General features: G+C 37.3%; 1 protein-coding gene and 1 long non-coding RNA gene across 2 annotated transcripts in view; one reads left to right on the top strand and one right to left on the bottom strand.

Annotated features, from left to right (window-relative positions):
• LOC135130191 (NADH dehydrogenase (ubiquinone) complex I, assembly factor 6) overlaps nt 1–27,436 on the top strand; it is an 87,040-nt gene that overhangs the window by 32,395 nt on the left and 27,209 nt on the right. The gene's annotated exons all lie outside the window — the stretch shown is intronic.
• On the bottom strand, nt 160–997 carry LOC135130192 (uncharacterized). The gene is made up of 3 exons (XR_010280702.1): nt 901–997; nt 308–845; nt 160–250 (listed from the first exon to the last, which is right to left on the bottom strand). It is a non-coding gene; the product is annotated as an uncharacterized LOC135130192 (long non-coding RNA).

The raw sequence follows: 27,436 nt of genomic DNA on the forward strand, positions 1-27,436 counted from the left end.
TTTTTTTTCGTTTCGTCATTTCGTGCGTGGGTGGTTGGGTTGGGCACGGTGGCAATGAAGGACAACTTTGGTGGAGGGTTCGTCCCGAGCTTTTGACTCCCCCAGTCGCAAGACTGTCGCGATGATTCTGAGCTTGGAGGGGCTCAGATGAGTGTTTCAGCCTCGCTGTTGTAGATCGGTCTTCTGGATCGTTTCAGCTTGGTTCTTGCTATAAGGAACTGGATGGATCGCGCCATCCCAGAGCTTCACTCTGAAATTCGATTTTCGTTCTGTTTGTTATTTTTGTTCGCGAATTTCATTTGCTTACCTAGGTGGGAACAAACGCCGTGGAGCGTCCCCTAGAGTCTTCGTCATTTCTGGAATCTTGATAGCCTTGTTTGTTTTTTTTTCTTTTGTTAATAACCATCGCATCCACTTATTAGTTACATCGATTAGGGATTTTCGTCGGAATTCGACGTTTCGTAAGTTTGCCACTAGAGGGCCAAACTTCCGTGAACTCTCGCTTCGTTACCTTGCCACGTCATCGCAGGTGGAAGGGAATCCATTTTGCTTTGGTACTCCGTGTTGAATGGTGTTGGGGGTTAGTGCTTTCCTCTTTTGCAGTTCGTTTTAGCAACCTTTTATTTGGTGTTACGTTTGGAATCGCATTCGTCGGATCTGTTGGGTCCCCTAAAAGGTGCTATCGCTGGGAGCGCATTTGTGAGCTGTAAAAGAAATAGTGCGTTCGAGCACTACGACTTCGTCGGATTTTTTGTTGATTAAGAGCACTAGACCATCCCGCTAAAATCGGAGAAGCTGCAGTCGATCCGCAGGTAAATCTTTTGATTAGCTTTTCCCTGGCATCCCTTCGAACAGTGGTTATGGTTATTTTCATGTTAACGATAATATTTTACTACTTACCAAGTGCATGTGACATGTGGAACCCTTGGGGTTGACTGAGTTCGAACATCTTCTCAGACTTTGCTCTCCTTGCAGCTTTTTTGTTTTGTCGCTGATCTTGTTATTCCCGTGATCGAGAATTGGAGCCAGTTTTGAGTGGGAGAACGAATTCTATGAATTCCAACTGTCGTGGACAGTTGTGAGCCCTCCCAGAACAGCTGGAGAGTTACCATCGGTTGGACAGGCCGTCACCAAAAACCTCGACTCGACATCGACTGGAAATTCGCTGCGACGCCGCTGTGTTTCGACATCTCGTCGTGGATATCGAAGGAGGCAGGTGCCCATGGTACTTCCATTCCATCTCATTAAGTTTAAGTATTAGTCGCCTTACCTTTTTCTTTATTGTATCGCAAAACGTTTCGAAGTCTGGCGTAACTAGCACTCGCACATAACCTAGTAATAACAACCGGTAAGACTCTACGTGATACCTTCGTACGTTCGTTAGGACTACCGAGCGTGTGGCCTACTTCGTTTATCTCATAGCCCTCGAAATAATTAATCAAATCGTTATTCGTTACGACTCCAACTAATTTGTTCGCTTCGTAAACATCGTTCGTATCGCTCGTATTTATCGTTAATTAGTTCGTCGCCTTTCGTAATTAAACTATCGTTCGTATTGCTCGTATTTATCGTAAACAGTTAGTCGCATTAAATCATTATCATTAATATCTTACTCATTTTCTTTTGCTTAATTATTTAGTTATTTCTCACTCTTACTTGTTTTCTTTTTAATTAGTGACCTTAGGTTTTATTGTAATCAAATATTTTAAGTAACAGCTTGCAATTACAATAGTTAAATATTTTTCCGGTTTTTTGTTGTTGTAATTGTGTCTTAATAAAAACTGGTGGCGCCCTGGCGACGTCGCTACACAAAACAGTGTGCTCTCTCTTCTTTGCGAACCTCTAGCGACCTGACCCTTTGCACCCGCAGGAACTCACCCCTTCTCCACTAGCAGGCCGGCAACGAGCTGTGAGTTTGGCTCGTAACAGTGCACCCAATTCTATTGTGTCTACCAATGTGGGACTGACCAGGACAGACCTGTGGTGCTGGCGTAATGGGATTTATCAGCAGTGTCAATAAATATTGTTTAAGGGGTATCATTCGTCATCTAGAAATATAAAATAAAATTTGTTAAAATATAATAATACACACCCAAGAGCACACAATTTTGAAGCTGTCCATTTTCCAACAGATCTTAAACTGAACAATGATTAAAAATAGTGGTGTTATGTGGAGTTACTAATCAGCGTGCCACAATATTTGAAATTTAATCTTTTCATCACATACGGCTTGTAAATTAATGAAGATAAAATCTTTCTCATTCCTAAAAATGTCTGGAACTTCTCCACCTCTAATTTTTACTATTTCATTGTTTGTGTTCTAAGGGGCCAATTCCAAGTTGGGCAGCTGCGCCGGCGCAAGTCACTGGTGCAGCGCAACTTTGTAATGCTGATTTGGGTATCAAATGCTGGTTGCTAGGGGTGATGGAATAAACAAACGCACTTGTGTCGAATTTTCCATTGCAATTTGCACCATGGAGTTGCGGTACCTCTAGTAGGCAGTGCAAGTTGCAATTTATCTCGAAAAATTGCGGTCGTCTGTCAAGTTTTAGCGGGTGTTGCTGTTAATTTATTCAAAATTCTAGTAAAGGTGAGGATAAATAACGAAAAATTACCGAGAGAGCTAAAATGTCGTTGTTGCACCCTCGTTGCATTCATGGAAATTTTGAACTTGAAAATTTACAATAATTGTTGGCGCAAATCGGTGGCGCAAAGTTGTGAGTTGCGCCGGCCAACTTGGAATTGGCCCTAGTTAACAAAAAAAAAAAATCATGCCTGGTTTAATTTTCATATGTATGTAGTCTAGGGCGCCAGTGTCATTTGGAAAACGAGCTATATGTAAAAAGAAGTTTTCACCTTTGCTTGCTCGGCTACACTTTGAAGCATCACAATAAATTTTTGGTACAGTGCAACCACTGTTCTGGATACTCGAGGAAATATTCTCATGACTATTGTCTGATGAATGTCCATAAAATCCGTAATACAATCTAGGTACGCTCTAGCAACGAAATATCGTAAACCAGTTAAGAGTTAATAGTTTATCGAAGAGATACATTGACTGCTGGAACTGAAATATTTATCTCCTACTACTGCCAAACTGCACTTTCCTCATCATCCGACGGGTTTAGAAAAACCTCTATTTGCTCTATATACCTTACAGAATTGTATTGTGAACGAATAGTAGCCCAATAACTCTTCTACGTGAAACCGCTAATCACATGCCAACTTTAAGAGAGTGTAAAGGCCTTTTTTTTTTAACAAAAGGATTTTCAGCACTCCAAACGCTATAATTTTGAGAATTAATGTAGCCATTTAAACCAAAACATGCTTCATCGGAAAAAAATTATAAATCCAAAATTTTGTTGTTGATGTTGTTTTGAAACCATTGACAATATGCAACACGACGAGGATAATCAGCTGGTTTAAGTTTATGAACTGAGGATACTTTATAGGGATGCATGTGTAATGTTCTTTTTAAAACTTTCTGACAAGTGATGTACGGGACACCAGATTGGAGAGAAAGTTTACTCAAAGATTTCTGAGAAATGCCGTTCGCAGGCAAGTTCTTCCACGGAAAAGGAATTACTGGTGTTTACAGCTGTTTCTTCTAATTCCCAAAATTTATGAATTTCTTTGTTTAGCATATCTTGGGGATTTGCGTTTGAAATACAGGCGACAATATTGTTTTGCGAAGGACCAGAAATTTTACCTGTTAAGACCCATCCGAAAACGGACTTACGAAGGAATACGTGATTATTAAATATGTTAATTTGACCGTTACAAAAGTACTGTGCACCTAATAAAAGATCAACAGTACAGGGTTCATTAAAATTAGGATCTGCTAAATTAATATTTAACGGTATCTTGAACTGAGATTTTGAAAAAAATTGACATGGATATTTTGATGTGATGTTAGGCAATACCATGGCCGACTAGTATAAAGATTATGGCCTGTCCAAAGGAATGCCAAAGGTACCATACGTGTTGCCATCTATTAATAATTCAAAATCGACAAAAGAATTATTAACACCTTTTGAAAGGCACAAAGGCATTCATACCCAAACAAACCACCATTACACGTTTTGAAGTCCCATAATGTCAAGTCAAATTAAAATTTTGCTAAATTATTAAGTGTAATTATTAATAGATGGCAACACGTATCGTACCTCTTGGACAGGCCATAATCTTTATACTAGTCGGCCATGGGCAATACTAAACAATTGAGATTGTAAAGGATTGGATTAAAACGAGATTTTATGGTTACCCTAGTCGAATTTTTAACTGGTGTTTCGATTTCGCCTACTCCACTAATCGGGAATTCGATTGATTGTAATTTAAGTCCCAATTTTCGGCATAAACTCGTACTGATTAAATTGCTTTGTGAACATGAATCAAATATAATTCTGCAATCTTGATAATTTCCGAAAGTATCTGCAATTTTACCCACTGCTGTTGCAAGAAGTACAGTGGTGTTGATCATATGTGACACTGATAATGACAAATTGCTTGTCGATTGTTCAGGTATATGAAGTAGTGTGTGATGTCGTAAGTGACATTTTTTGCAAGTATTAGTCGATTTACAATTTGACACAATGTGATTAGATTTTAAACAATTCGTACATGATTTGACCTTGTTAATATGAGAGAGGCGTTGTTCTACTGAAAGATTTACGAATTCTGTACATTGAAATATTAAATGTGATTCTGACTTGCAATAATTACACCAAAGGATGTTTTTGTTAATAGTTTGTACCAAAATACGTTGTTTTGTTGTAGACTCGCGCTGACAGTTTTTATTGAAATTATTATTATGTTTATTGATATCTATGCTATGTGTTTTGTTTACTGATATTTGTTCCATTGATTCCAAAAGTTCGCAACGCTTTTCTAAAAATGAAATCAGATCCGTCAATTTTGGTATTTCACTATTTAATGTTGCCTGCCATTCTTTACGACTTGTATAGTCTAATTTTTCTACAATTAATGGAACAATTAATGCATCCCAACTTTCTACGGGTAAATTTTGTATGTGAAGTGCTTCAATGTTTGTCATAACGTCGACACATAATTTTCTCAGAGCTACAGAATTTGTTTTAAGGATAACATGACTATTAATCATAGCTAAAATATGTTCTTGATTAATTAGTCTTACGTTATTGTATCTTTTTCTTAACACGTCATAGGCCGACTTATAATTATCTACCGAAATAGTGAGAGCGTCAATTGTCGCCAAAGCTTCCCCCTTCAGTGAGGATTTTAAGTAGTGAAATTTTTGGCAATTATTTAAACTATTGTTTTGATCAATTAACGAGCAAAATGTGTCGTTGAATGACATCCATTCCGAATATGAACCTGAAAATGTTGGTAAATTTAACGTAGGAAGTTTGATGGACGTTTCTAAGTGATGATTATTGTTAGGATTACTATTATTTTGACTAGACGCCGATGTTTTGGCGGAAGGTGAGTATTTATTTAATTTTTCCAGAATGGCAACTATTATCTTGTAATATTGTGTTTCGATAATTTCGCGATCATTATCTGCGTTGTCTTGCAACTCAATTTGAGTTTGATAACTTTCGTATTCTTTGATCACGTTTTCTAATGTTTCTAACCGTACTTCAAGGATATAAACGCTATCTGTATTTTTGAAATTTTTAACGAAGTTCTCAATGCGAGTTATTTTGGATTTAGCGTTTCCTCGCCTGGAGCGTAATTCGGCTACCGTTTCTACAGTCATTTTAGTGTAATAAATGGGATTTTTTGAATCGAATTATGCGTTATTGATATACGAGAACGCGGTACACGCAGATTGGCGCAGATTGAAATAAATATGCATACAGGGTAATAGGACTTACTTGGATTGTGGATTTGATGTTTCTTGATTCGATGATTTGTTTGATCGCTGATTCATCCGGCTCGAAGGACCAAATGTGGCGTTGCGCCGCAGGCTACTCGAAGGACCGTACACGGTACGAACATGGACAGAAAAGAGTGTTGTTTTATAACTATATATTAATAGTATGTAAGTGTATGTACAATTTAGCTCGACCGATCGCTTGTACTGCAAGATGAGTTCTGTCGTCCAGGTCCGTACCACCCCGGTACCGTCGAAGGGTGGGTGGTGGGGTTGTATCGCTCTTGTGCAGGGCTGTACTGCGCATGCTACTTGCTCACTGTTAAAATCGACCATTAATATAAATCGTTTAAATTAGTTGTGTTTGAATCTGACTCTTTTAAGATTCTGAATCCGGATTCATGGCCCTAAGGAGCGATAATAAGAATATTTTTCCCATCAACACTTAAGAGTGCACTTCCTAATAATTCTGATTTATACAATGCTAATGCCATTCTCTCTGATAAACAATCCTCAATAAAGGATTTGACATCACATAATACAACAGATCTTGATCCTGGACTCCAAAATTTTCGAGGAAATCGGGATGTAGTGCTGGTCACTTAACAGACATCAGTGTATACTTTCAAAATGTACGAGGATTGCGTACCAAATTGAAGGATTGTTATTTATCTTGTGCAAGTGAAAATTATGATGTTATTATATTTGTTGAAACATGGTTAATACCAATGATCTCTGACTTTGAAGTTTTAGATGATAGATATATAATTTATCGTAATGATCGATGTCAAACAAATAGCAACAAAACTGATGGTGGTGGTGTGTTGATTGCTGTCAGAAAAGTGTTTTCTTTTCAACTTTTAATTATTACGTCGCTTATTGAGGAATTATGGGTATCTGTTTACTGTGCTGACAAAATGTATATTTTTTGTGAAGTGTATCTTCCACCTGATTTAAATAGTGGATTGTATTCTATTCATGTTCAAACTGTTAAAATTATTATTAATAAGTTTCCTCATTCTCTGTTTTACATATTAAGTGATTATAATTTGCCTAACATTAGGTGGATTTCCGATTGTGATTCTAGTTGTTACCTGCCAACCAATGTTAAATCAGAAAAAGAGCTTTTGATTTGCGATACATTTCACTCGTTTGACTTATCTCAGTTTAATTTTCTTGTCAATTGTTGCAATAATGTTCTCGATCTATGTTTTTCAAACAGTGATAATATAACAATTAAGAATTGTGATGCACTTTGCAAATTAGATTTATACCATCCCCCGTTTACCTTTACTATATATAATTGTGATATTTTTATGGATGCTTTTTGTGATTTTTACTATGATTTTAAAAATGCTAGTTATAATGCTATTAATGATTATTTATCGTCTGTTAACAGGTCCTTTATTGTCGATTGCTCCGATATTGATGATGCTGTTTCTTTATTTTATACTTATATCTCTTATGCTTGTGACAAATTTATTCCGCTTAAGAAAAGTTTTAATATTTCCTGCATGGTTTTCTCACCACACTCGTAAATTAATTGATTTAAAGCGATCTGCTCATAGACGATATAAAATTAGTGGAAAGTTTAGTGATTATTTAATTTTTTCTAAACTTGGAAGTGAATGTAAGGCTGCTGTTTGCAGTTCTTATGCTTCTTATGTTCGGCGCACTGAAAATGCTATTAGGTATAATCCTAAGAAATTTTGGGATTTTACAGTTAGATAACTGTAAACATCTTCCTAATTACATGTCGTATGGTGGTAATGTAGTTTCTGGAATTGAAAATATTATTGATAGCTTTGCCAAATATTTTTCTTCGACATACACTAAACTAATAATTTGCATTTGAAAAATTTTAATCCTCCAATGTCCATAACTGTCGATTTGAACAATGTTTGTATTTGTAGGGACTCAGTGTTGAATATGTTAAACAAACTGGATGGTAAAAATTCAGTTGGTCCAGATGGTCTTCCACAGTCATTGTTTAAAGCATGCGGATCATCTCTTGCTTTGCCTTTGTCCAATTTATTTACTGTTTCGCTTAACTCCGGTAAATTTCCTACTCTCTGGAAATCTGCTCATGTTGTTCCTGTCTTTAAAGCGGGGTCAAAATTTGGCATTGAAAATTATAGACCAATTTGCATTCTAAGTACCCCTTCAAAAATCTTTGAGAGCATTGTAAGTGACCAAATGTCTGAAAAATTTAAAAATGTTATATCCTATTGTCAGCATGTCTTGTATTCGAAACGTTCCACTAATCTACTTACATTAGTCAGCTATGTTATTAATGCATTTGAAAATGGCTTAGATGTTCTCGCGATTTACACCGATTTTATTAAAGCGTTTGATACGGTTAACCACTCTGCACTCTTGCATAAGTTGTATGTGTATGGAGTTCGTGACCCACTGTTCTCATGGCTATGTAGTTACATTCTTGACAGAACACAATGTGTATTTTTAAATGGTTCCAAATCTGCTCACGATGATGTTACGTCGGGTGTTCCACAAGGCTCAGTTATTGGTCGTTTTCTCTTTTTAACGTTTTTATTAATGACATTTGTTTTACTATTAAGTGTCATAAACTCCTTTATGCTGATGATCTTAAGATTTTTAAAAGTATTTGTTCACAGAATGACATCGTTAGGTTACAATCTGATGTTACCCTAGTTGAGAATTGGTCCAGTAATAATGGTATGGCACTTAATAAAATAAGTGTAGGGTGATTCGTTTCAGCCGTAAAAAAATGGCTTTGCCTTGTATATATAATCTTGGTGGAATTGAATTATTGTCGATTGATGTGATTAAAGATCTGGGTGTGTATTTGGATTCCAAGTTAACTTTTCTATGCCATTATGATGTCATAATTGCTAAAGGTAGAAAGATGTTGGGTTGTGTGAAAAGGTGGTCAAGTGATTTGTCTGATGTTCGTGCTTTTATTGTGCTCTTTAATTCACTTATTAGATCGTTGCTTGAATAAAATACTGTTATCTGGTCGCCGCTTTATGTCACACATGTTAAATGTTTTGAGGCTATTCAAAATAGTTTTCTGAAATATTTAAAATACAGATTATCGTTAAATAATATTATTTTTGAGAATATTAGTTTAGTTGCTAGTTATGTATCTTTGAGCAGTCTTGAAAATCGCAGGAATTATCATAAACTGTGTTTTCTCTTTAATAATAATATGAAGGATATTTTGTATCCACTCTTTCACATTGGACTTCGAGAAAGTGCTCGTAGAGTAGTTAACACACTTCAGCTGGTTTCGTTTTGGGATCCAGACGCGAAACTAGAATAAAACCTTTCTTGGGAACCACTTTAACCGTAGAGTTCTCATCTTTTTTTCCAATTATAAAGCGTTGCGAATTCTTGTTTGACTTCTTGTGAGACACGATTTCCCAGTTTGAGTTTTGATCGTCAGTCGATTGTGTTGATTTCTCTTCAGGTACTATTACTGTTATATCTTTAGACTGTTTCTTGCTATGCACTGTTCGTACCTTAACGACAGATTTTAACTGCTTCTGTTGACCGGTGCTTTGTTTATTTTTGTGTACTGGGTGTAGCCATGTTTTATTTCGAGGTGTCAATTCTGCAGTTTTTGTTTCCATGTTTTCTAGAGGTCGGTCATCGGCGGGGTTTTTGTGTGACCTTGACAAGTTCTGCATATCAAATTTGATTTCAAATTCTTGAATTTTAGTCAATACGCTTTTCAGAGTTTGGTCTATGTCAGATTTTAACCTCTCCAATTCCTCATTCTTAGTTTTGTTGACAGAAAGGTGCGTTTTTTTCTCCTGTTCCAGGAGTTCTCGTAATATTTGATTTTCTTGCTCTAGGACACATATTCGCTTTTGCAGGTTTTCGTTGATACCGCTGTTTCCTTCGTCTTCGTTGTCGCTGTAAAAAACTTCGCCACTTGTATTCATATCTTCTTTGTTAAGGTCACCACTATTTGCTGCGTCACTCGAGTTTTCTTCGAATAGGGATTGGCTATCAGAGCACACTTTTGTCACTTTCGATTTACCAAATCCAGCACAGCTGTTATGTGCATATTGTTTGCAGTTTAAACATAGAACTCGTCGTTTAACCGCAGGTTTTAGACAAAATGTACAGAGCACTTTACTGCTGCTGCCTTCCGCCATGTTGACCGACCGTATTTGGCTATTTTGCTCATTTTAAATATTTAGTGTCCGAGTTTTGTGTCGACGGCCGTCATAAAAGGTGCCCCTTAGGTCCTGGCCCGTGAGGGCCGATTCGGGGAATGAGAAGGACAAATGAGATACAGTTTCGTTCCATAGGGTTTCTATTGTAATGTTGTAACACAGTTTAACGAGCTAACAGTTATCGGAGTGTTACATACTTAAGCAAAGTAAGGGGGTGATTAAGATTATAGTAATAGGAACATCAACTGTACACCTTACGCTAATATATACATGTTGAGAACAGGGCGGTGAACCCTGATGGTTAAGATTACGGAATAAATGCGTATCAAAGCAGTAAGCGACGAAACCTTATCTACAAGAGTATAAATTTATGCCTGCGTAATGAAAAAACATGGAGGAGTATGAAATGTGAACATTAAACTAGCCTATAACATTTAATGGAGGGTTGTTGGCGGGTTGCGACCGATCGTGGTAATAGGGTCAAGAGTGCCCGCAATGGTAGCGGGTTGCGCTCTCGGTTACTCCAGGCGCTCATAGTGTATGGGCGAGCCTGAAGGTGGCACACAGGCCTTGGCAAGGTAGAACCGTCCGTTTGTTAAGTGAGGGCGGCGATAAGATAGACAGTTGCACGAAACCTTGTTGTTCGGCACGGAGGGCTCACATCAAGCCGGAAAAAGCTGATCCTATACAGTGGATCATTGACTTGCCGTACGAGTTTCATACCGACGCCCTGTTAAGTCACTTTCGAAGCGCCGATAAGCGCCGATAAGGCGGCGTTCGCAAGGGCAGAACAGCATAAGTAAGTAGAGCAGTGGGTCTTACATGTCAGCAATTCAGCAGTTGTTTGGAACATCGAAGGGGGAACCTCGGCGAAGCGCCACTGTCACTCGATGGAGAAGGCCGGGTTGAAAGATGCTCTTTCGCACTTGGCGCTAGCAGCGGGCGGAAGTCAGGTATCGCGATCAGACTAGGAAGCAGTCCAATCCGCTCGCAAGACTGAATCGGAATCGAATAATTTTAATTCCAATTTGGACGTTTTTATAGAGTTTTTAAGCGTGAGAATAGCGAAGAAGATGTAACAAAAAAAAATCCATTTCTCGCAATTTTGTCGCCGGAAACGGCGGCGAGTGTTTGTAAAAGTGCATTTCCGATAATTAATTGTCGTCTGACCACCCAGAATGATAACGAATTCGTCAGATTTATTGGCCTTGATCGCAAGTGTTTGCAGTTGACCCCAGATTTCCCATGCAACTTTGTATATTAATTGTGATTTGATTGGACACTGTAGTGTCTCTACTACTTATTTAAAACACTTTATTAATCAACTACCAATAACATTACATTGAGGGTGAATAACTATTTCTGTTACATTCTATTTTACATTTCTCAATCGACGCTAACGTAATGCACAAGAGACCAACCTAAATGCTGCTAACTGTTGCACTAAAATAACTAATACATTACAATCCTCCCCTCATAGTCTGTTACCTAACGTATCACATCTTTACTGTAATAAACTAAACAAATAACGCCATATAATGATCTTACTCTAAATAACGACGCGGTGCTCTTTGCTTTGGTCTCATATATATGTTGGCTGTGGGTATGGTATAATGTGCGGTATTGTGGCTGGAATTGGGATTTCGTACAGGAGGCACAGGAGGTTTCGGAGTACCGGCAATTGTCGACCTCTCTCTGTTGCAGTTTTCCGCGGGTTGTTTTGAGCGAGGTTTTCGTGGCTGTTGTTCTGTCTCTTTGGTGGGGATGTACTTCTTTATGTGATCTATGTGCCTTCTGGTTGTTCTGCCGTTGTCACCTATTTTCGTTTCATATATTTTTGAGCCAATCTGCTTCGTGACTATGGCTTCGATCCAATTCTTTTTATTGGGATCCCTGAAGTCTCGAATGAACACTTTTTCATTGATTGCAAATTTCTGCTGTTCTGGGTTGCTCAGATTTCTGTTTCCTTCGTTAGTTACTGGTCTCATTATATCGAATAACGTTCTTACTTGCCGATTTATCATCAACTTAGCCGGTGTTTGTTTTGTGGTGCTATGCACTGCGTTCCTATACAATAGCAAATACCTGGCAACTAGCACATCCGGATCTACCCCTGCGTTTTTCGGATCCAGCAGCGCAGCCTTCATTCCTCGCTTAAAAGATTTTACTGTATTCTCCGCTGCGCCGTTAGACGCGGGATGATAAGGAGGGCTTGTTACGTGATGTACTCCATTTCTTTCCAGAAATGTTTCCACTTCGTTTGAGACTAGTTGAGTTCCATTGTCGGACACTAGGGTTTCGGGAATTCCCCATCTGCAGAAGCTTTATCTTAATTTTTGAATCGTCACTTCCGCCGTCATTCTCTTCGTTCTAAATATCTGCGGCCATTTGGAGAAGCTATCAATCATCACAAAATAATAGTCGTTTTTTATTGGCCCGAGGTAGTCCACATGTACTCTCTCCCATGGCTTTGAGCTTTGATGCCAGGGTGTTGGTACTGTCTTCCGGGGATCGTCTCCTGTGATGATGCATGCCTTGCATGCTTTGGTGATGAGCTCGATTTGTTTGTCCATGTTGGGCCACCAAAAGTACGACCGTGCTATTGATTTCATTTTAACAATGCCTAGATGCGATGCATGCAATTCCTCTAGCAGTCTCTTCCTTAGTACTTCTGGTATAATTATCCTGTCGCCCCATAATAAACATCCTCCCTCGGTCGTTATCTGTTGTTTCCTTCTTGAAAATTGGATTAACTTCTCATCGTTTATCTTCTCTGGCCAACTGTTCATTACGAGCTTGTGGATTTGTTTTAAGGTTGTGTCCTTTTCGGTTTCTTTGTGTATGGTTTCAGCATCAATTGGAATACCTTCTGATATGATTAGATTGACTGTCGGCACTGCTTGTTCCTCTGTCCCTGATTCTGCCTCAATTGGGTGTCTCGATAACATATCTGCTACTCTGTTATTCGCTCCCTTTATGTACTGAATGTTATAACTGAATCCGGACAAAAATAAAATCCATCTTTGCATTCGACTGTGTGTTAAATGCGAAATTTGTTTTTCTTTGTCAAACAGGGAAACTAGAGGTTTATGGTCAGTTTCTATCGTAAACGATTTTCCTACCAAGTAGTATGAAAATTTCTTGATGGCCCACACTATCGCCAAGGCTTCCTTGTCGATGGCTGCGTAGTTTCTTTCCGCTATGCTCAACGTTCTGGATACAAACCCAATGGGTTTCGTGTCGCCGTTTCCTAATTTGTGAGCTAGCACTCCTGCCACACCGTCGTTTGACGCATCTGTGGTCAAAACTATCGGTAGTTTTGGGTTAAAGTGTATTAATACTTTGTCTGATGCAATAATCTTCGTTATTTCTTCGAATGCTTGATTACACGCGTCTGTCCATACAAATCTGGCATTCTTTTTAAGTAGGTCGTATATAGGACGCATTAGTATGGCAAGTCTAGGTATGAACTTACTGTAGTAGTTCACCATACCTGCGAAGCTTTTTACCTGGGTGGCTGTTGTGGGTACCGGTGCTTTTAATATTGCCATTTTTTATTATCACTTTTCTTAATGCCTTCTTGAGTGATTGTGTGTCCTAAGAAGCTTATTTCTCTTTGAAAGAATTTGTATTTGTTTAAGTTGATCTTAAATCCTGCATTACTTAGTTTAGCAAATACTGCCCTTAAATTTTTTTCGTGTTCCTCGGTGGACGTTCCCGTTATTATTATATCGGCCAGAGAATTAGCCACGCCATCTAGCCCTTGTAACGTTTGTTCTATGGTCCTCTGAAATAAGGCACTGGCTGTGGTTATTCCGAAAAGTAATCTGGTCACTTTATAGAAGCCTTTGTGCGTGCTCCATGTTAAGACCTTCGAAGATTCTTCATCTAGAACTAATTGGTTGTACGCATTGCTCAAATTTATTTTTGAGAAGGTTTTGCCTCCATTCAACTTTGCAAATAACTCATCAATGAGAGGTAGAGGGTATCTGACCTCCTGTATGTGTTTATTTACCGTCACCCTATAGTCACCGCGTAATCGTATTCCACCGTCTTTCTTGAGGATTGGAACTAAAGGTGTACCCCACTCACGGCTTTCAGTCGGGACTATAACACCTGCATCTTCTAGGATGCAGGGGGATAAGTCCAATATAGAAAACTATAGACCAGTTGCCATTATTAGCAATTTCGCTAAAGTATTTGAATTAGTATTACATCCTTTCTTCTCTTTCCATATTTCACAAATGCTTTGCCCAAACCAACATGGATTTATCAGAGGACGTTCAACTGAGACCAACCTTGTCTCTATAACTCAGTTCTTGTGCGATTCGTTGGATAATCAACGTCAAGTTGATGTTATTTATGCTGATTTGTCCAAGGCATTTGACAAAATTGACCATCAAATGTTACTTCAGAAATTGCAGTGGTTTGGATTTTCAGATTCTTTAATTTCGTTATTAGGTTCATATTTGTCTAACCGTTATTTGTTTGTCAAACTTAATGGATTTCAATCTGAATTGTTTCATCAGGAAACGGGTGTTCCTCAGGGTTCGGTTTTGGGCCCCTTACTCTTCGATATATTCATTAATGATATAGTAGAAATTGTAGATGTGCATGCACTTTTATTTGCGGATGACTTAAAGATTTATAGTGTCATAAATACTCATGATGATTCACTACGATTACAAAAATGCCTTGATAAAATCTTTAATTGATGTAAAAACAATAATCAGGTACTGAATAAAAATAAGTGTTATGTTATGACCTTTACGAAAAAAGTAGCACCTGTTCTCTTTGATTATAATATAGATGGCACTCTTCTTACTAAACCTGAAGTTGTACGTGATCTTGGTGTAGTGTTCGATTCAAAATTATCATTTGCCTCACATATCCAATCTGTTACTGCATCTGCCTTTAAGTCCTTAGGTTTTGTTGTGCGCAATGGGCGCGAGTTTGCAGATATAGAGACACTGAAAATTTTGTATATAACTTATTGTAGATCTCGTTTAGAGTATGCTTCAGTTGTATGGTCTCCTATTTATAACATACATATCTCTGCTCTTGAGCGAATCCAACGGAGGTTTCTGAAAACGGCAGTGTACGTATTAGATGGTGTTTACCCACCTAGAGGTCATCCTCAAGAATTCCTCCTCAATCGACTTAATATGTCTTCTCTGCTCACCAGACGTATTGAGCACTCTGTTGTATTGTTATTTAAAATAATTATTGGAGTCGTAGAGTGTCCTACAATACTTTTCAATACTCAATTGAAGATGAACAGAATAAATGCACGCACTAAAAACACTTTCTCCTTCGAAACACCACGTACGAACAGTGGAATCAGTTCGCCACTTACACAAATGCTGTCTAATTATAATAATATTGAGAACAAAATAGATATTTTTAACTGCTCAATTAACCAAATTAAAAGATGCTACTCAACCATTTGTTTTAGCCATGTTTGAACCTTGTCCCATAATTGGGCTACGGCCTGTAGGACATTGTATGTAATAATAATAATAATAATAATAATAATAATAGTAATAATAGTCGTTTTAACTCTGCTTCAATCTTCTCCTTGTGCGCTAATGGGACGGGTCGGGGTTTTAGGACCATGGGAACAGCCGTGTCCTTCATCTGCAACTTGAAACTTTTATCTTTATAAACTCCTAACTTTGAGCTAAATACATCCTTAAACTCTATTGCCATTTTGTTGACTATTGTGTTTACATCTAAACTGTTCATTTGTTCGTTTTCGGTCACTAACCTATATTTGAATAATTTCAAAAAATCTCAACCAAGTAGGGGAATGCTAAACTATGTTAAGCACATGCCAAAGGTTCCTTTAGTGTAATTTCCCTCCAAAACTTCCCCAAGTTTACCTATAATTGTAAAAACAAAACATTCTTGCAGTTGGATGTAAAAAAACGGGGTGCTTTACTAAAGCTTATAGAGACTATTACAGAAAATTTTAATTTGTTTCTGTATGAGTGCAATTTGTGGGACATTTGTCTTCCGTTGAAGGTGAGTTTCAGTTGTTTTCTCTATCTTAAATTTATAACTTCAATTTTTCTTGGCTGTTGGTACTATGGGTTAAAGTGAACTACTACGATGTGGGGCAAAATGAATATTTTTTCACTATGCCCCATATGAGCTAAAAACTACAAATAAAAAAGCTAATCATGTTCACATACTCGTATTGCCACCTCATTGTTCGCATCGCATGCAGCCTCTTGATGTCTCATTTATGTATCCTCTTAACACATATTACGAACAAGAGACACGAATATGGCTAAGAAACAACCCTGGCAAAGTAATAACATTATACGAAATTGGCCAATTATTTGGAAGAGCATATCAAAGAGCTGCTACTCTTCAAACAGCTTGCAATGGATTCAAAAATACAGGCATTTATCCATACAATCCCAATATTTTTCCAGAAGATTTATTCAAACCGTCCGAAACAACAAATAGAGAAGAGCAACATTCTGAAGCGAACAGAAATGCCTTTACTAATTCTGAAGCAAACGGAACCATATCTCCTCGTGCGGGTTGCTCAAAAGAAAGAACACCCTCTCCACAGGTATTTTCACATGAAGCGAATAACCATTGGCCACCTCAAGATCTGCTGCCTCTGCCTAGAGCAGGTCCACGAAAAGACTCAGTACGAGGAAAAACAAAAGGAAAGACAATGATATTGACGTCTACCCCAAACATGGAGGAAATAAAAATTCAAATAGAATCTAAACGCCCTGCCAAAGTAATGTCAACCAAAAGAAAAATATCATTAGAAAGCGAAAGAAAAAAATCTCAAAAAATCAATAAGAAAGATTCATCCGACAGCGACGACAGTGAGAATACAATTAGTGATGACAGCGATTGGGAACTTTTGTCGAAGAAGTCTTCCTTTAACGTAGAGAAGGTTAATCCAGGCACAAAGTTAAAAAAAGGAGATTTTCTTTTAACTGAATTAACTGATGAAAAATATCGTACAAAAAATCAATTTGTGGCATACATTACAAATATTGAAGAAAATGGTTGTATAATTGTAAGCTTTCTAAGACAGTATAAGCAAACTACAGATATTTTTGTCTTTCCTGACGTGGCAGACGAAAGTGAAATAGTTTATGAAGAAATAGTAGGGCAAGGTAAAGATAAACAAACTAAGACATGGCAAAATCCAAATAATATAATTCACGAAAATGCTTTTTGAATTCTATAGTTCCTATTTTTGTTAATATAAGCTGAAGGCGAATTGAGTTCCTTTGTTTTTGTTTTTTAAAAATGTTTTTTGAATTCTGTAGTTTCTATTTTTGTTAGTATAAACTAAAGGCGAAATGAGTTCCTTTGTTTTTGTTTTTTAATGTTTAATTTGTTCCATTGAGATTGTTTTTTATTTGTTTATTCTTTATATGTCAATCATTTATTATTACAATAAACTATTTTTACAGATGATTCAAATTTCCACTTTGCCCCTCATTTTTTTTTACATTGCCCCATATATGGGGCAAAGCAAAACTTTTGCAGACCTTCCTAAAAAATAAAAAAACCGTAACACTGCCGCAGTAGTTTAAATTTAAAAATTAGGGATTGATACTTAACACATATATCTTCTAGTACAGGCAAACAAAAGCTTTACTAGGATACCATCGAGTGTGTAATTAATTATTATGTGTTAAAGGGTCCGCTTTGCCCCACATTCCCCTATATCGTTTGTCCCTACATTGTCTGGTATAATCTCTAATTTAAAATTACCATGCTTTATATTATTGTGCTCTATTTCTACAAAAATATTGCCACAGGGCTCAATCAGACAACCTGAAAAACTTTTCAGCCTAATGCTGCTTTCTCTTAACTGCGTATTAGCAAAATATTTGAAATAACTCTGTTCACTAATTATTGAAACTGCCGCTCCACAGTCTACTAATAGTGACAACTCTATATTATTAATCTTTACAGGTAAATATACTGGATTACCATCCTTAAATTTAACCTCATTTAACTGGAATTGGTTGACAATGTTATGTGGTTGTTGATTGTCTACATTAATCGTATTTATCTCTACCTTACCTAAGTTAACTTCTAAGCTATTTTGCGTTCTGTTACTCCAGCAAACCTTAGCTAAATGTCCCACTTTTTTGCAAATATTACACGTGTAATTTTTATACCTACATTTTTGCTATCCCGTATGCATATTCCCACAACACTTACATTTCCATTTTCCGGCGTTACTGTTACCCGTGTAGACTGTTTCACCTTTTGAGCTCTCTTGTCGGTCTTTGTTTTGTCCTTGTTTCTGTCGCCTTTCGTTGGTGCCTCGGTGATTCCTTGTTGCTGGAAATCCATTTCCCCTCTTATGCTGCAGTATGTTCACCTCTCCGGTCGTGGCCAGTATAGTTGACTCTCTGTTCAGTGCTATTTCTACTAGCTTTTCTAACGTCTGTTCCGGCTTCTCTTCACATAACCTTTCTCGAATGGTGTTTTTCTTCATCGAACATATGAACTTGTCCTTTAATACGTGGTTCAACTGTTGCCTAAAATCACAGTTGATTCCCAACTTATGTATCCTTGCATACCATTCATTGATTGTTTCGTTTTCTTCCTGCCTGGCATCGTCGAATTCGATTCTTTCTCGATACGTGCATGTGGTCGGTGAAAACTGTTTCCTCAATAGCGTGCACAGTTCATCGTACGTCTTGTCCTTCGCCATCTGCGGGGTGCACAAGTCTCGCAACATTTTGTAAGTGTCAGGCCCTATTAAACTTAAAAGCGCAGCAACCCGTTTGTTTTGAGCTGGCGCTGTTTCGGTTGCGGCTACATCGGTGATATTGTTCACCTGGAAAAACTGCTCTAACTGCTCCTCATATAGGATCCATTTGTCCCCTCTTGTATTGAAATTGTGGATGCTTCCGATTAACGCCATTTTGTACGGACCCATGTACTAGGTACTTCTTCGCTCCCTCACCTTGCTTTGTTGTTTGTGACGCCTTCGTATACTTTATTCTCGTCGCCAGTTGTAGTGTCTCTACTACTTATTTAAAACACTTTATTAATCAACTACCAATAACATTACATTGAGGGTGAATAACTATTTCTGTTACATTCTATTTTACTTTTCTCAATCGACGCTAACGTAATGCACAAGAGACCAACCTAAATGCTGCCAACTGTTGCACTAAAATAACTAATACATTACAGACACGAAGATGTTCTCCATATTAGGGCATAGAATGCGTTTTGGCGACTATTCCTGAAAGGAAGTGTGATTGTATGGGGCCATGGGAAGCGATCGCTTGTCTTGATGATTATGTTAATTGACATTACTGAGAAGTTCGGACTTTTGGTTCCCATGATAATGAAGAGCAGGCTCGTTATGGAAAAATACGATGTGCCACAGTAGGACTGTTTTAAGGGTTGAAATTCCGGTTCACCACAAACGGTCCATTGACATGATGCCCTAGAAGCCACACTGGCAGTTGCATGCCATTGATCTCGATGGTCATGGACCACGTGAGGGTTCTGTAATGCCGAAATTTAATCGTTCTTACGATTAGAACCTTCCGCAAGACCAAATAAACATTTGTCAGTGAAACAAATCTTCCTCAAAAAGTGTCCATCAGCCCAGATTTCCCAAGTGGCCCTTTGCAAAACTTACGTGAGAAGTAGTTCTTAGGATCCAATTTTTGGGCATGCTGCTTTTTGAAACTCTTGTATCCCATCTGTTTGAGATGAAAATAAATGTAAATTTGTTTTGTGAAATATTATTACTTCTCGAGCGTACGCTAAGGAAGTACAGTAATCGAGTCCATCGGACGAATGGCCACTTTTATGTTTTCTCTAAATTTAATGACCCCTACAGTACGAAAAAAGTAGTCTCCCGTTTCCTTCTGTCTGTTTGCCTGTCTGTATGTCTGTCTGTTTGTGTCTATTCATTTTTATTAGACACGTAATTTCCGAAACTGGTGGACCGATTGTTGTGTCAAATTTTGTATGTACACTTACCGGCATGAAAAATGGGCCACCCGTATTTTTTTTCAAAGATCCGAAAATACATATGCAATACAAAGTACGATTTTGGCTGCAATACTTTGATGTTGTTATGCAACGTTTATTGTATTTTTTTTATTCAAAAATAACTTAAAAATACATATTTTAATAAAAAATGATAAAAATTCAATAATCAAACAAAGCTAAAAAAAAATTAAAGTTTCCAAAAAAAAAGCAAAACCAATGATCATTGACACACTCTTTAAGGACGTCATTAACGGGTATTTTCCCCAAGAACCTGTAAGACTGCTGCCATTCTCCAGGACATCCCACGAAATAGATTATTTGTTTATTCTTGTTGGATATTCTCTCATTCCTTTATAAGCACATTCTGAAGCTCATCTTAAGTGTGGGGTGTAGGTACACTCAATTAATATGCTGGTCCAGAAACAATATCAAAAATAAGCGTAGTAAAAACGTCGAAGCGCTGTACTGAGAAAAATATTAGCTGGCCCGTTTTTCATGCCGGTCAATGTATATTGGAAATATCATGTAGATGGTTAAATGGTGGTACCCCGACAAAATAGCCCGGAACAAAACCACCTCGACAAAATCGCGCTGACAAAATAGCTCCCGACAAAATAGCTCCCGACAAAATAGCTCCCGACAAAATAGCTCCCGACAAAATAGCTCCCGACAAAATAGTTTCATGACGAAATAGCTCCGGCAAAATAGCCAAATATATAAAAATTTCCACAAGGGAGCAAAATAAAAAAAAATATTTACATGCACTATTCTTTATTAAACATCGTAGTTTAGCAAAAATCAAAAGTCGCAATGTTTGCTCATAAAACTTTGTCACCCCCTTTCATCTTCTTAGGGGTGGAATCTCGAAACAATCTGTAATACGTGTTTCATTATTTGTGTTGAAGAGTATTAATACCAAGTTCCCCGTAAAAATTTAAATTTACAGTAGAAATATTTTTGCCATACAAACTTCGCCACCACTTTTCACCCCCTTTGGGGTTGAATCGCGGAATATGCTTAAATACGTGCTTAATTATTTGTATTGACGAGCATTAATACCAAGTTTCACGTAGAAATTGAAATTTACAATAGAAATATTGTTCCCATACAAACTTAACCTCCACATTTCACTCCCTTAGGAGTTGAATCTTGGAAAATGCTTAAATACGGGTTTTATTCTTTGTATTGAAGAGCATTAATTTAATATCAAGTTCCCCGTAAAAATTTAAATTTACAGTAGAAATATTTTTCACATACAAACTTCGCCACCACCTTTCACCCCCTTAGGGGTTGAATCTCGGAAAATGTTTAAATACGTGTTTTATTATTTGTGTCGAAGAGCATTAATACCAAGTTTCAAGTAAAACTTAAATATACAATAGACATATTTTCCCGTACAAATTTTGCATCCACATTTCACCCCCTTAGGGGTTGAATTTTAGAAAATGCTTAAAGACGGGTTTCATTATTTGTGTTGAAGAACAATAATAACAAGTTTCACGTAAAAATTTCAATTTATAGCAGAAATATAGTTCCTATACATACTTAGCCGCCCAAACTTAGACACCACTTTTCACCCCCTTAGGGGTCGAATCTCAGAAAATGCTTAAGATAAGATAAGATAAGATAAGATAAAATTTATTGCCCAACAGAATACAAAGTTCCATTAATAGGACAATTATATATATGAAAATATAAAAAATTAATCAAAACCCCTCAACTTAAGAATTAAATGATAGAAATACATGTTTCCTCAACTGTTTGATTTAAAGTTCTTAAACTGCAGTTGAAAATATCGATATCTCTACTTAATTCCAATTTACTTAGTAAATGTATGATAATGTAAACAGGACTTTTCCTACCTATATTAGTTCGTGGAGTGTGACAGTACAAGGTGACCCTATGTCTACTGTACAACCGGGGAACATAGAAATTCAGCTTACTTAGCAATTCGCAACAATCCAGCTTACCATGTAACAATTTATACAAAAACACAATAGCACTATTAATCCTACGACAACTTAGCGATCTCACTGCAAATTTGTCTAACAAAAACTTTTGAGCACAATTCCTCACTGACCACTGTTTCATTTCCTTGAAATAAAGATACTTCAAGAATTTCCTCTGAATGTTTTCAAGGGAAGTGCATTGATATCTGTAGTATGGAAACCAGGCCAGAGAGCAATATTCAAGCTTCGTCCTAACAAGGGAATAATACAAATCTTTCAACGTCTGGATGTTATCAAAATCCTTGCAGATCCGCAATATAAAACCTAACATCTTCATAGCACTGGTTACAAGAAAATCAATGTGAACTTTAAAGGTAAAGTGCGAATCAAACCATACACCTAAGTCTTTAATCTCCGAAGATCTCATTAGACTAACATTATTTATTGAATACTCAAACATTATCACGTTCAGCTTATTCGAATATGTAACAACATTGCACTTATCATTGTTAAGCAAAAGACAATTATTACAGGACCAATGATGTATTTCGTTAAGGTCATCTTGCAGCAGTTCACAGTCACCATTATTTACGACCTTGCGATATAACTTTATGTCATCAGCAAATATCAGGATTTTAGAATGCTTAATGCTTCTAGTGATATCGTTAATAAAAATAGAAAATAGTAAGGGCCCAAGAGTGGACCCTTGGGGAACACCAGAGGTTACCATATAATGGTCTGAGAGATGACCATTGATCATGACATAATTCGTGCGCCTGTACAAGTAGGAGGCAAAAAAGTTTGTAATTGATTCAGATAGACCCAGACTTGACAGCTTAAAAAGTAGCAGTTCATGATTAACTGTATCAAATGCCTTAGAATAGTCAAGATAGATTACATCCAGTTGACTCATGCTCTCAAATGTGCTGACTATCTCTTCAGAGATGCAAGTCAAATTAGTCAAAGTTGATCTGGCAGTAAAGAAACCATGCTGTCTAGGTGTCAATAAACATTTCAGCTGAAAAAACAGTTGTCTAGAGATAATTGATTCCAGAATCTTAGAAAAATTGCAAAGTAATGATATGGGTCTATAGTTGCAGATATCCCCAGGGTCGCCCTTTTTGAAGATTGGAACAACTTTAGAGAGTTTCCACATGTCAGGAAAACAAGACGTTTTTAAAATCAATTTGAAAAGGAATACCAACGGTTTACTAAAAACAGAACTGCAGTCTCTAATTACAAAATTAGGAATTTGATCAGGTCCTGATGTCCGAGAATCTTTAAGCTTTTTCATAGCTCTAAATACTTCTGATTCATCAATAACTATGTTGACATTAAGATTATTGTGGGCACTAAATAAACTGTTATTGTAGTTAACTTGATTAGAAGTAGACGAACTAAAAGTTGAACTGAAGTGACGAGCAAACGCATTAACAATATCCTTTGGTTTTTCAAAATATATATCATTAAGATGAAGCTTGGCTGGAATTGAAGTAGAACCTCTCTTATCTTTAATATATGACCAGAAGAGCTTTGGGTCATTACTTAATGAATTCTGAGTCTTACGAATATAGATTCTAAAATCTCTAGAAATTAATTGTTTAACAATGCGTCGAACACCACAAAATTGTTTATAGGATTCTCTGTTCAAGTTATTTGACTTGTATTGATTAAACTTCTTTTCCTTAAGTTTAATGTAGCCTTTCAATTCATCTGAATACCACTTGGGAAATCTAGGTTTACTATATTTCACACTCGGCACGTGCTTATCTAAAGCATTGTTAATTATCCTGTAAAAAACGTCACAAGCATTGTTAGCATCTGTGATTGAATATATAGAACTCTAGTCAACAGTAAGTAATTCCTCATAAAGTGCTGGAAAATTAGCTTTGCTAAAACTGTAATGTTTATTGTTAGAACCCCCTGGAAAATTAACAAATGAACCTTCAACAACATTGACCGTGATGTAAAGTGCAGGATGATAGCTGTCTTCAGGCAGAATTGGGTTATCTTCACGTGTCACAAAGCAATTAATTAAGTTACTGAAGACTAAGTCTAATAACCGTCCATCACAGTTAAGTATTGTGTTGGACTGCACAATATTCAGAAAAGACGCCATATTATGCACAGAGTTAGACTTGGCGTCATTAATCTTCCCAAGAAAATTTGGAACATTCAAATCTCCAACCAAAAGACATTTATCATATTTAATTAAAAGATTTTCTAAGCAATCTACAAAATATTCAAAGTCATCGACCGACACATCAGGTGGAACATAGACAACTAAGGTACATATTTGTAGAGACCGACAGCATAATGTGCAACCCACAACATCTATTAAGTCAGGAAAACAAATATTAGATAAATCGATACCGGTTGCATTGAATTTTTCATGAAGCGCTAACAAAACTCCACCTCCTCTACTTCTTCCAGTCGCCTCAAAATTACGATCCTTTCTATAGACACTATAAGACTTAGGTATCAGTTCTGAGCTACTAACAGATGGGTCTAGCCAAGTTTCTGTCAGACAAATGAAATCATACTCAAGGTTCGTTAAAAAACAGTACAAGTTATTAACTTTTGACCTAACACTCCTAACATTTTGATAATAAACACTAATTACCCTGAAACATTGAGACTTCACCCTGATGTTGCTTCCGTAGTTGCAGTTTCCTCTAAAAAATTCTTCCTTGGGAAATTAAAGCGTCTGACACATACACCTTGCGGCCAAAAATCATCTTTCAGCAAGTTCTCTTTAAATATAAAATTAACTCCCACCTTGTATGCATCATATGTTGTACCCTTAAGATGTAGTTGCTCAATTATAACATCATCGGAAGATAACTTACTGGCAATAAATGTCTTAATAACGGTAATATCGACATTTTTGTTGACTTTACCCACGTAGAACCAGGCCCTTTTAACATAATTGGAGCAAAAACCTAAAGCATCGTTCACCTGTAATGTTCCAGTAATTGTAGGTGCACGTTGTTTGCGATAACGACGTGGTTTTTGAATATGTTCCGGATTAACTTTCAAATTCTTGCTGTCATTCTTATTATTAGACATGATTTCTTCACCCGATAATTTCCGTTTGTGGCGGCTACGGCGTGATTTTTGTTCCATCCAGGGATTTTCAATCAGATCACAAGACGTATTTTCTTCATCAGCTGATTCATATATTATTGACCGTTGTTTATCTTCTTTTTTATCAGCTCTCGTATCACCGTTTCTTTCTTGGAGGTTGCAGACTTTTTTTCTGGGTGCAGGTGATCCATCCCGGTTTATGTCAAATCTTAATGACTCATTACATTTGTCACTTCGTTCCGTAACGTCAGGATGTCTAAGAGAAGATGAAAGCTTAGTTGGAATAAGGATACCTGGGAATCCTGGGATGTTTGAAGTCAACAACCTCACCAGATCTACATTGCTTTCCTTAAGACCGTGAACCTCATCCTTCAGCGCCTCAATTTGTTGTATCAGTGGCTTAAATACGTATTTCCTTATTTGTATTGAAGAGAATTAAAATGTACCAGGTTTCACGTAACGATCTAAATTTACAGTAGATATATTGGTCCTATACAAATTTTATCACCCCTTTTTAACCCCCTTAGAGGATGAATTTCGAGAAATCCCTTATTAAACGATGCCTCCAGCATAAAATGAAGATTCTCTCCAAATTTCAACTTTCTATCATTAGCGGTTTGGGCTGGGCGTTGATAGGTCAGTCGGGTCAGGTCAGGTCAGAAGAGTTGTGTGCAAACAGTTTGTGCGAAATCGTGAAGTTCCCTTTGTAAAATTTTACCGTTTCATCTATACTTATATTATAAAGGTGAAGTGTTTGTTTAATTGAACGCGCTAATCTCAGAAACTACTGGTTCGAATTCAAAAAATCTTTTTGTGTTGGATAGTCCATTATCGTATCTACATATAGGCTATACAGGGTGACTGTGAAATATGTGCAAATATTTTAACCACGGCATCCCCCACCCTAGTAGAGCCGAAATATAGAAAAAATAAATTAAAAATCGAATGGGGCAAAACCCCCATGAACCACCCTCGATACGAAGGCACTGAGCCACCTTGTAAACAGAGTTGGAAAAACGTTCGAATAAAAACGACCTAAACACTTTCAGTTTCAATTAAAAGTAAAACCGACTTTTTGCTGCTTATCATTCGTTCATTCATTTACTCATTCATCGTTAAAGGTCAGTGTGAAAGTTTTTTGGTAATTTTGATTCTGACGGATGTTTGGTCCTTGTCACAACGATTTTACATTGTTTATTGGAACAGAAATAAGAGCAACTTAGAATGCTACTACCTTTTTACAAGAAATGTTGAAAATGTTGTCCTTGACTAGCAATTCAAGCGTCAGAGCGTCGCAAGAGGTTTGTTGATAGGTAAAAAAACACCGGAGCAGCGGCTGCCACTTTCACTTGTTGAAGCTCTTCGATCATTTCTGGACACTGTTGATTTCCACAAACGAATTGTTTCATCCAACCAATACACGTTTCTCGAAAACCGTCTCTTGAAATCGTACTTGTTGACGACTATGTGGAGTTCCATTGGACAAAAAGTGAGTTACACAACGTGGACAATCAGTGGACTCCAAACGTGCACTTTGTCGACATGGTATGGTTGTGACCGTGTACTTTTAATGTAGGATGCACTACGGGCTGCGAAAATCCAGTTTCTTCTTTCTGTCCCATCACGACCACGATCGTGAGTTTGAGGTTGAAGGTACCATGATCTCGGAGATGCTGTACCACTGACGTAAATATTCGCGCACATGGAATCGCGCAATTTGGAAAGCGTTCGATCCACAATTCGCGGGCCAAGCTTGAGTTCCCATCCGCCACCCCATACAGCATTACCATGTCGGCACGCTCTGAATTTGTAAAATTCACCATTCTCAAACACAACCGAACACACCCAGCTACGGCAAGTAACTGATACATCACTGTCCTTATCGTCTTTTTGCACTAGTTTTTTGGTTCTTAAACTTCGTCGCTGTGTGCCATTCATTGTAGTGATGATGTAGGTCAAGAAACACTACCAGCGGCGTGTGTAACAATTTATATGTAACTTCAAATAATTTTTTCTCGACACTGCTACCACTTAGGACCGTGAATTTTATACAGTGACATACTCGTATCGTGAGCTAAACTCTTTTTTATACCCCTAGGTGATAAGGGTGGCCCACCCTAAGAAAATTTTGTTTATTTTTTGGACAAATTTTTTTTTTTTAAGATTTGATCAAAATAGTATATTATTAGCCAAGGTTGCAGAGCCAAGCATTCTAGACCGAGCGCAAATTAGAACCCGAGACGCGCAGCGTCGAGGGCTCTGAAGCGCGAGGTCTAGAAGTGGCTTTGCAACCGTGGTTAATATACTATTTTTTTCACTAGTAGAAACCATAAGACAATAAACTGAAAAAATAAACGTTCAATTTT

The sequence above is a fragment of the Zophobas morio genome, unplaced genomic scaffold, assembly GCF_036711695.1.
Source record: "Zophobas morio isolate AGI-343-1 ecotype UQ-CSIRO unplaced genomic scaffold, CSIRO_AGI_Zmor_V1 ptg000017l, whole genome shotgun sequence".
NCBI lineage: Eukaryota > Metazoa > Arthropoda > Insecta > Coleoptera > Tenebrionidae > Zophobas > Zophobas morio.